Genomic DNA, 11,568 nt, shown 5'->3' with positions numbered 1-11,568 from the left:
AGCTTCACTCACGAAGGAAAATTAAATATTAAGGTTTCATGGATGATTATGGGGGGTGGTGGGGGCTGGGAAGCTGCAGAAGGTTGGGAAGGATAGAGGAAGTGTCATTTCCTTTCCTTTAGGAAAGAAAAATATGGGGCAAGCCATAAACATAGCTTCATTCCCAAGCCGGCAATTCTTACACTTAATATGTTTTGTCAGGCAAGTCTTCAATACAGATTAAAATGAAATGCCAAGTAATTTCCACCTCTTGGCCGCTCACGTCTGCGAACAATGGAGAGTGTTTTGATGAATGTCAGTTAATGGCACTTGCACGCCTGTAGATTTAGTCCTAGCAGCAAAGACTAAGGAATAGGGGGAAAGCGCGGGGGGCTATCTGAGTGTGGAGAGGAGGGACGGGGAAGATTGTTCCATAAGCCCTTACTGACTGATTCAGTTCATGATAATCCAAATTGAAAGTGAACCAAAAACAAAATCAGGATGCCAAGATAAGATGACCCTTTGTTGTTAATTAGGCTCAAAGCATAAAGCATGATTTCCAAGAGCTGAGTCCACTTGGAGGAGGATTTCTTTGCATTTAGGATGCTTTGTCAGACAGATTCTATTTCCGTGGAAGGAAAGAGGGCAGCTGCATTGCTGGGGTCTCAGCCTCGGGTTCAGCTGGGATGTTTGCAGCAAGACTCTCAACAGTTGCAGAGCCTATTCCCTTCCCACTGGCTTCCATCCTGACAGAGACCAGACAGGGCAAAACCCACAGCCTGGGCCACATTATCTCATTTCCCCGCACATCACTGCCTTTGCAATTTTGCATTCTAAACTCCCAGTGAGGGGTAATTTTGAAGAGGAGGATAAAAACTGAAGCGCCAGCAGAAATCTGTCACCCAAGGATTTAAATCCTCACCTTCTCATGACTGGCATGTGCGATGTACTTATTTCTCTCATCCTATTCTTAAGCTTGATTGGGGGGATTCAGAGTTCACTTATTCTCTTATTGTTTGGAATAGGAGCTTTACCTGGAAGTTGTTGGCTAATTTTACGGTTGTGTAGGTACCAATTAACACTCTGTCCAGCAATCATCGTGAAGGAAGTCTCCGTGTTCAAAGTCTAGTAGGTTGAATTGGTCTTCCCTTCAAGGCACCAAGGAACAGCCTGTTAACTCGACTTTGGTGCTTACATGTTTTTTGTTTTTTGAATCACTGGTGACCAAATTTTGTAGTATCCCACTCAACTTTCTTAGACGTTGAATCAGAAAGAAGCTCTTGCAGGAATACTTGGGATGTGCGGGAAAATTCTCTTCCTGTGACCAGAACGAGAGTTCCAAGGGCAAAGAGAATGAAACCTGAGGTGTTTCAGGCTCGACTGTTCTCACTGTTGGTTAATAGCGTTTGTATCCTGTGCTCGTCTGGTTTGATCCCACAACAACCCTCCAAGGGGGGTACCGTCCCCATTTTACCGCGAGGAGACTGAGCTCACATGGCTTTCTCAAGACCCCACACAGTGAGGAATCAAGCTTCTAGGTCTGTTTGACCTGAAGTCCCAGCTTTCTCACCAAAGCCTTATCTTTTAGAAAACTTCCAACTGTAACTCAGAATTGAGCTTACTTGCTAAAAAATGGTTGGGAAAAGGAATAGTTCTCCTTATACTCGTATAGTGGTGTTGAATTGTTTTAAAATTTTTAACTTTTCTCACTTTGGGTCAATAATTAGTCTCAAAGCATCCAATATGATTTCTGAGAGTTGGGTCTCTATGATAGAGTCTGTTAGACTATTTGAGTCTAATCCTCAGAGCAAAGAGGATTGCTTTGCATGTAGGAATCATTCACATCCTCGTGTACGTTTCAGAAGCAGCATAAGTTTTTAAATTCTTAGATAATCTGAAAGGTCTATGTTGCTGCCAATTCCAGGCTTTTTGAAACTAAAGTTTAAGGAGGTGCTTCTGAAGCAGGAATAAAATGACATGGCTTGAGTTGGTCTCCCTTCTGCATACAGGGACTATGGAAAAGCAATAGAGGGTAGGCAGCCTGCCAGCACCCCGTGAGACAAGGGAGGGTGATGCTTCCTGACGACGCCTGGGGCCAGAGGACTGTGGCCAGAGTCCAGGTTATCCCCTGTCACTGACCCAGAAGCCCTCTCTCCCTCCTCACCTCACTTCCCTCTACCATCCAGAGGCATGCTTTGTTTTCTCATCATCTGGGGAATGCAAAACAAACCTCCCTATCGCTGGGAGCTCGTATGGATGTGGGGGAAGCACCCCTGGGCCCAGTGTCCATTTCCTCACCCCTAAAGTGGGGGCAATGACTCCTCCCACCCTGGGTCACTGCAAGGCTTAGAGAGAAGGCATGTGGGGACCTGGACCACCTGCAGAGTCAGGCCTCGTGAAAGGTGTTTACTGCCACAGGGGCATTCCAGAAGCTGCCAGCTTCTCCAGACATCTCTCTCCCTCCTCAGCGGACCTGAAATCACAGTCTGTCTTTGATAACAATTCAAGATCTTCTGGCATTTGGAGGGAGTATAAAGGTGGGAATTTACTATGCTGGGGAGCTCAGTATTGAGCCCTAACCTACAAAGACAGTTTGAGGGACAATTCCAAAAAGCAGCACTGTCAGGTCAGAGAACTCCTGGGCATCCCCTCAGGCTCATTCCTCTGGGACCCTTTCATGATGAGAAGGATGCCTCAATTTCAAAATCAAAGTAAAATCTCTGGCAAAACACCAAAATAGAACTGAGCATCTCTGTCAGCAAATTTTGCTTCCCAGAGAACTGTCTCCACAAGCGGAAACACTAGTGGTAGCTAGAGGAGAAGAAAGACTTGGGGGCCAGGAGCCCTGTCTCAGCCTAGACCCCTCCCCCATGGTGCAGACAGGGTGGCATCTGGTCCCCAGGGCACAGGAGTGGAGAGAAGCCAGGAGGGGCATTCCTCCAAAAGGATCGTAAGGTTCTGCTGAATTATATTGATGAAAACCTGAGGCATGTGTGCAGGAATGGATTCTCGGGCTATTAGACTAAGGAGGAATTCTGAATTTAATATGTTAGCTCAAGCAGCTGCAAGTGGCTCTAAGAGATTGCTTTGTTGACTGAAAGGTGGATTCAGTGGCTCTGCATTCAGGGAGGTCCTGAAACCTTTCTGGTATAAAGTAGAAGGAAGGACTCGAAGGCTTAGGAATGCTGGGGTGTTGGAATAAATTTATCATGTGCGCCCTGCACACCTGCTTCCTCACCCTGTCCCCAGAGGAGCCTCATAGGACACTCTCTGCTAAGGCCCTGAGGAATATGTTAGTGAGGCGGCCTCAGCTGCCTTGAAGAGCTCTGACGTGGCTGAACTCCGTAGGCTGGGCGTGCTGGTGGGCGTGCTGCCACTGAGGTGGGCTCTCCGATTCCAGTGGGAATGATGGAGTCACTGTGTGGCCCAGGCCAGGGACAGCACTTAGCCTCTAGGGACAAGGTGGGCACAGTTACCTAGTGGGCATCAAAATGTTTTCTCAGTATTGCTATGCAGCTGTCCTAGCAACATTAATTGTGTAATGTTTCCTTTCTCCCGTTATTTTTGTTTGCTTTTACTATAAACACCTAAACACTGTGTGGCGCATCTTGGCCATGAATCAACTGGATGCTTCTACTTTGATCGTCTTTTATTTTTCTTCCTAATCTTTAATATTGGAGAAAATCACTTCCAAGAACATAATGGGTCCTACCAACATGTCATCCTTGAGTGGAATGAAGTTGGAGCCCAGAGGCATTATTAGGAGGAATGTTCCAAGTGAAGCCCTCCTCCAGGGCTCCCCAAGACAGAGCTAGCCATAGGAACGCCCCACTGCAGTATTTGGGCTTATTTCTGTGGTGTTAGGACACCGACTGGTGAGCCACCAACAACAGCAATGACGATGACAATGATCATGGCTGTGAATATTTCATTGAGCCCCAGGATTATCTCTTTGATTCCCTCTAAGGGCCAAGGGGGAGAAGTGTTGTTACTGTCTCTATTTTACAGATGAGGAAACTGTCAGCCAATCATCGGCAGGCTGTCTCTCTGACCTTTACCCTTCCACCCAGGTACCCAGGGTAGGTAGTCCCCTCAGACCTCTAGCCGTACTACCCTCTACTTGAGGAGTATTAGGTGGTCAGACACGCAGAACTAGCCACAAAAGGCAGGCAGTGTTGTATAGTTAAAGGTACTTGGCCAGGGGTGGGGGAAGCATTTTGCAAATGGCAAAGCCTCCCGTGGACATACTGTCTTGTTCAATTACAATAACCCAGCACCCTGTTCTACGGGACGCTGCAGACACTTGGGGTAGAGGAGTGAGTGGCCCAGGGTCATACGGGGGTAAGTGATAGTAATCTCAACTTCTGACTCCAGGGCTCCCCCTGAAAAAGCAAGGTCATAATCTCGTATACTTCCATAAACTGCCCATGGTCCTATTCACAGGTAATTCAAACTGAAAAAGGCAATAGAAGCGGTGTTTGGAAATGTCTGTTGGCGCCCTGGGTATGACTGGGGTGAACCTTCCCTCTAGGTCCTTCTGGAGTGCAACCTGCTCACCCGAACTTCCCACCGATTCCGGTAAAGACATTTGCAGTATGATTGGCCCCTACCAACCTGTGATTTTCATAAAGGGTAATAGGCTACCCCAGAAAAATGTGCTTTAAGCCCCACGGCCTCAGTTTTCCCCATCTGCAAAATGGGGACAGAACCGTGGCCCATTCCCCACTTCCTCTTGTCCCATTTTAGTGCCTCTAGAGGACGAGGGGAATGGAGGTCAGGTGTATCTTCAGCCGAGAAGACAACTTTTGCAGAGTTCTCATTTCACCCCTTTGTTTTTTCAGATTCCCTTGAAAGTCCCCCCTTCTCCTGAGCCCCCAGGCCTGCAGCTGTTCCTTCTGGGAGTGAGGGGACAAAGGAATAACATCAGCTAGGATGTGGGCTGGGCACTTTATCTAAAGAAGATTGCATCATCGTCCTGCCAGGATTTTTTATTTTTCTTTCTAAGGATGTGGAATGGGGGTGAGGTGGGGAGGGGAGGACAAGAGCACTCCAGCCCTAAAATGCTTCGTCCTCTCACCACCTATGCTTAAAAGACCTATAAAAGCTTGTTGCTACAAGCTTTGCGTCCGAGAAGAACTAAGAGGTACTTAAGGGTGCTGTGATAATGTTAGTGTGCCCCGTCACTTTGTCTTAAAAAATACACAAGTGCAGGAGAGGATCCAGCACTGAGTGCCCAGGCTGGCAGAATTCCCTGCTCAGCATGCCCACCCACCCCACCCATAGACTTTCAGAGTTAAGACAGCAAGTCAGTGATAAGGTAGAGCTTCTTTGGGCCAGAATGGCTCCCCTGAAATTCAGCTGAGTCCCAACGTTGCCAGAATGACTATTATGGTGACCGTTTTCTGGAAATTTCTTGCAGAATGAAGAAGGAGGCAGGACATCTCTTTTTGTCTCCAGAACAAAGATGCAGAGTCTCAGCAGTACCAACAGGTCAGTGGGTTTTGATCTGTGCCTTATGACGGGGCTCTGAGTTGGCTGTAGCTATGGCTGTGTGTAAGGTACAAAATGTCTGATTTTGAGGCTCAAAATTTTACTATTCAAAATTTGTTATTCCCATTTTAGCAATAAGGAAACTGAGGCACAGGGTGAGCGGGAGCATGTAGACAGCGTTACAAGGCTGTAGAATGCAGCAAGGTCAGATGGGGCGACAGCTCTGGGGGTGGGGCTGCGTCTTTACGTCCTTGCTGATCCCCTCTCACAGCATCCACGTCCACATGGGGAAGGGGTCCTTGATCTTTTCTATGTCGTGGACCCCTTCTCACAGCACTGTCTTTAAATGCATAAATTAAAATAACCAGAGTTTCAAAAGTGCGAGAACAGTCTCAGGGATATTGGTCTTAAGTATTCCTCATTCAATTTCATCAATAAATAGTTACACAAAGAATTTTTTTAAATAGTGTTTGCAAGGAAGCTGCATGGACTCCTGAATTCTACCCTCTGCCTTGGTCCGTCCCACCTTCCTATTTGTCTGAATAGTCCCCTACCCCAGGGATTTGAGCCCCTCCATTTGCAGGAGAGCTGCCCCTGCCCCCAGGACTGGAAGCACTTTCGAGGTGTCGTACATAGGGCCAGAGTTCCAGAGGAATTCACTAGCTCCAGCTGACATAGGTCTCCTTTAGGGGCTAACAGAGGTGGCTGCTTGAGTGGCTCCAATAATGACATTCTGCAGGAGTCAAGTCAGCGATGTGCCTAGGTCTAGAGTCTAGGGAGTAGACCCTTCACGAGGCAACTGCTCCCAGCCCCCGGAATCTGGTTAATAACCGCAGAAAGATTCAGACTTGTGATTTGTCCCTCTATTTTGCTAGTGATCTCTCTGAATAATGGTTGGCGATCTCCTAACAGACCGTGAATGTGAGACTACAGTGCATCGTTGTGGGTGTGCAAGCACAGGTGTGAGTGTGTGTGTGCCAGTATCCCCCCCAACTCAGGCCTGCATGTGTAAGGGGAGGGGTAACTCATCCATTCTCAGAAGTCTCGTTCTCCCTTATCTTTTCCTATTTTGTGGTGTCGTAGAGATAACTCATTCTGTTCAGAAGCAGAACCTCCCCTTGCTATTACGTGAAACCACATTTTATTAAAAGGTTTTCTTCCTCCAAGACTGCATGAATTGCTGCATTTTTTAAAAGATAATTTCTTGGGAGAAATACTGAAGAGAGGAGAATGCAAACCTGTTGTGACAGAGGCCTTAGAACCTTGCAGGGGAAATCCCCCAGAACTCCAGGGCCAGGGATTGTGGGAGGGAGCAGGACTTTCAAAAAGAAAAAGTAGGTCTGTGCTGAGAATCAGAACTGCCCAGCTAGGCCTCTGAGGTCTCAAGGCCAGTCAAGATTTTCAAACAACAGCTTCTTTTCTTCCCTGAGAAAAGCTGCTTGGTCAAGCTTCCCCACTGTACATTTTGTCTGACAAGAAGGCATTTCCATTGCCAGGGGACAGAATGCTAAGAGCCAAGACAAGAGAGCTGTGCCAGGAGGAGGGGAGAGCAGCTCACCTGACCGGTGTTGGAGCCCCGGGCCCCTCCACGGCCACCTCTGTCTGGGCCTGGGAGTCTCAGGCTGCGCCGGAAGGTCTCTCCCAGGGTCTCAGGCAGGCGGCAGGACAGGCGAGGTCAGCAACCCCGTGGACGCCTCAGCTCCAGTCAGTGGGCGGATGGGGCTTTGTGTTTGAGCGAAAGTGGAGACAGGACTGTCTTGTTCATTTATTAATAGGCGTTTGTCACACAGCAGAGGTTAGGAAATAATCCACCCATTGTCAATATGTCTCAATCCTCCTGTTGTCAATATGTCTTCCGGGGCTTGCGGGGGAAGGAGAGGCCTTTTCAAAAGAAATCCCTTTTCAGAGATAAAGGCAGATGCGCCTCACTTCCTGCAACGGGCCTGTCCCTAAAGCCAAGCTTGTCTCACACGTGACAGTCAGGGTATCAAGGAAACTCGCTCTTTTGATAGAATCCTAGATCGCTTGAAGAAGTCACTCCTTAGGTGGTTTTTGTATAAATAGAGGCTTTCAGGTATTGGGTCCCTTTAAAGCAAGGTTTTCCTTCATTTTGTGTGGTTCCTAAAATAGTAACAAACAGTATTATTCAGGAAAGGCAAGGAGCTGACAACCCTTCTGGAAGCTCTTAGCACCTCAAGTCTTAGCCGCCCCTGCTGAACGAAGGTGGGGTTTTCACTTCCCTGTTGTGACCCCCTTCCACGTACACCCCCTCGACACGCCTGGTCACTGAGATGACCACAAGAAAAAAAAGACAGAAAACTCAACAGCCTTCAAGCATTTTCAAATTCAGTGAAGAATTAGCAAACCAGAGTTCTGAGAGTGAGGTCAAAAGCAGGTCTCTTTCAATTGTCTTTCAATTGTATGAAATTGTCAGCTCAATCCTTTTGAGAAACCCAAGCACTTCCTACCCCTCTGACGGGATGTGAGTGCTGAGCACGTTCCTAGAACAGCCAAAGAGACAGAATTTAGCCACCTTTGATTCGGCTAAAAAAGAACAACAACAAAAACACAACCAACTAAGACACGAAATTCACACTGTAGATAAGAAATCATACTCTCCGTCCATGATGCTAAGGAGCATTCATGGCAAAAGCGAATTTTCTGACAGTGAATCAACCACCAAAAAACGCTTCCTGCAGCACATGGCAGGGAGCAGCCTTCTCAAACGTTGGGTGCTTATTATTCTGCTCCCAGCCTTTATTTTCCCCCCTCCCCTCCCCCAAGAAGGCTGCACTCAGATACAGCAATCCATCGCAAGGAGGAGCTTCGCCTCTGCGAGATTAATCACGAGCCGGGACCACGCGTCTGGCTGGGATGCGTGATTGATCCTGCCGGAGGAAATGCAGTGGGAAGCTAATGCTGCCTTTTATCCAGGAAGCAAAGTTCAGAGATGTTTGCATTCTGCTAGGTAAGCATGGCTTTCTCGACACCCAGGCTAGACGGACTGCCCTCTCAGCAGGAATTCTCGCCAAGGCAACACACAGGTGTGCCTCAGTGGACTGCCTGAGCCACAGAGGCTAGAGGGTCAGAACGGCTCCTTTGGCAAATAGCTTGATTCCATCGTATTTTAATTACTATGAAGTATCGTAAACCCATTGTATTCAAGAGACTGCCAAATGAAAACTGGACTAAGACCTGTGTAGTAGACTTGGGATATTTAGGGTTTTTCTAATCAGTGGAGCATGCGAGATGCTGGAATTTCCTAATTTTTACAGAAAAAGAGTCTTGGGTTTTTGTTTTTTGCCATATCCCTCCCCACGAAATAAAACCTAAAATGAAAAGGAAAATATTGCGTTTGGCATACCTGTAACTTGGAACAAATAAATGCTGAAGGGAGTTGGTAATTCGGGAGGTCCACCCTTGACTCAGATGCCAGTGGAAGACATGGCATCGCACCAAGGACGTCTCATGTAGCCTAGTGGCCTGGAGAACCAGCAGCTCTGGGCTTCTGGGCTCAGACCACAGCACCGCAGCCACTCTCTAGCTGCAGCTTTGGCTAAGTTAGTTGTTTCCAAACCTCCATTCTCTTTTTCTTTTTTTTTTTGGACTTTAGTACTTTTATTTCTCTCTTTTCCTTTTTTTTTTTTTTTTGAGGAAGATTAGCCCTGAGCCAACATCTGCCACCAATCTTCCTCTTTTTGCTGAGGAAGGCTGACCCTGAGCTAACATCCATGCCCATCTTCCTCTACTTTATATGTTTCAAGCTTGCCACAGCGTGGCTTGACAAGTGGTGCCATGTCCACACCCGGGATCCGAACTGGTGAACCCTGAGCCGCAGAAAAAGAACATGAGAACTTAACTCCTGTGCCACTGGGCCGGCCCGTATTTCTCTATTTCCTTAAAGTAGGAAATTGGCAAAACAGTTGCATCTCATCTCAATTAGAATTCAACAAGATAACAGATGTGAAGTGTCAAGCCAGATAACAAGGACGTAGTAAGTTTTCAGCTAATGGTGGGACTTTATTTATTAGAAGATCTAGCAGGATCCAAGAGATGTAGGTGGTGTTCGGTGGCTGGGTTGCCAAGGGAAGCACACAGCTCTTCCCAGTAGCAAAATACTGTCCTCACATCAAGGGCAAAATCCTGTCCTGCCATGGCCAATATCAAACAGGTTTAACCCTCTGCCCTCGAGGTGATCATAAAAGTGTCCGGTGCTCACATCAGAATGCATATTCAGCTCTGTTCAAATGCAGGGGAGTTTCAAATCCGTACATGCATGCTGTCTTTTAAAAACCATCCACAAGTCTTAGCAGGGCTCAGACTAGAGGCTAATGCTCAAACTAATGCAGAAGGGCCTGTATGGAGCTGAGGATGTTTGGAGTAAGAAAGGAGCCACGATGAACTATGCTTAAACAGCAGTGAGCACGGCTTCATCTCCTGAGCCTGTGTGGGAAGCCAGGCCACGTGCCGGCGGCTCTCCCTACATGATCCCACGTAACTCTCACAACATCTCCGTGAGGCTGTGGGGAGATCAGGAGGCAGATGGATGGAGCATTGGCGAGGGGAGCCCTGGTACCTTGCAGGAGACTGCAAGGCAATAATAGCCATTATTTATGGGCCAATTACTGTGTTCTCAGCAGCGTGCCAAGCACCTCATATGTGCTTTTCCGCTTAATCCTCACAATAACCCCGCCATGTAGAACTACATCCCCACATTTCTAATGTTGGGATTGTAGTCTCAAAGGTTGAGCATCTTGCCCAGAGTCACACAGCAGCAGGCCGGGGACTCAGTCCCTGGGAATCTAATCACAGACCCACCTGTTTATCCACCCTGAACGCCTCTTCACGCCCACCAAAGCCGCCAGGGGTAAGGCAGAGACCAGTGGCAGGGAGACTAGAAAGGGCTCCCCATAGCCTCATGTCTGCAGTTAGCAGGCAGGAGAGAGGAGTTTACATCCAGAGACCCCAGAGGACATGCCCGTGTGAAATCTTCCCAGGCTCTTTGCATGTGTACTACAGTAAGCCTCAAATGACAGTGAGTTTTGACAAATGTCACAATCTATGCTAATATTAGCTTCCATTTACCCAGCGCCTGCTGTGTGTGTGCCAGCACTATTCTGAGTGGTTAGCCTGTCTTAACTCACTGAATCCTCACAGCAATCCTATGCGGCACGTGCTGCGGTTATGCCCATTTTACAGACGAGGAAAGCGAGGCCAAAGAGGGAAAGCAAATGGCCTGAGGTGGAAGAGGTAGGAAGCAGTCCGGCTGGGATTTGAACCTAGGCAAATCTGGCTACAAGGCTTATGCCCTTAACCCCACTGGGCCACGGACTACAGGAGCAGTCTGCTTGGGGGCCTGGAAACCCTTCTGCTCCCTGTGTCAGGTGGATCCCTGGCAAAGGTGATTGCAGGAGGGGGTGTACCTCTTCTGATAATTCACGGTCGTGATTCCACTGAACTGTGGAGAGATTGGCACCAAAGATAATGGGTGTTACGTATGCCCTGCATTCGGTCATCTTCAAGCCCTTAACACATGGAAAGCCTAGAAAAAAGAGATGTTTAGTGGGTTTTCCTGTTTTAACCCTTCTCATTTAGCATATTCAGCTGATGGCTGGGTGAGGCTGCTGGAAAGAGTTTGGAGGCCCGCTGAGAGCCTTGACATTCTTGTCTGAAAGACATTGGCATTGGCAGCTGTCCAAGTACTGTGGTTGACTTTCAAACCATTTAATTGAAACTATATTTTAAAAAAGGAAGGGGTGGGTGCCAGAGTAGGAGAAAGATCTTGGCAAAAAACCTTATATGCACTTTTTCCACCATTGGATTGACCAGACAGGGCCACAAAGCTGATACAACAGGATTAGCAAAATTGCATTGTTGGACATAGGCACAGCATGACATGTGCTACAGCAAAGGCATTTGGCAGGATTAACCTGCCAAGGATAAAGATGTAGCAGACAAGGGGCTGAATTAATGGACTGGCATGACCGAAGCAGGGAAATCTATTTGCATGCGATATTAACTGTGCTAATAAACTCCAGGCCGGGCTCGGCAGCCAGGCAGTTGCTTTGAACCAGGAGTTTTTATTTTAAAGCCTACCTG

This window comes from Equus caballus, chromosome 16 (genome assembly GCF_041296265.1).
Source record: "Equus caballus isolate H_3958 breed thoroughbred chromosome 16, TB-T2T, whole genome shotgun sequence".
Taxonomy (NCBI): Eukaryota; Metazoa; Chordata; class Mammalia; order Perissodactyla; family Equidae; genus Equus; species Equus caballus.
This window is presented reverse-complemented; position numbering follows the sequence as displayed.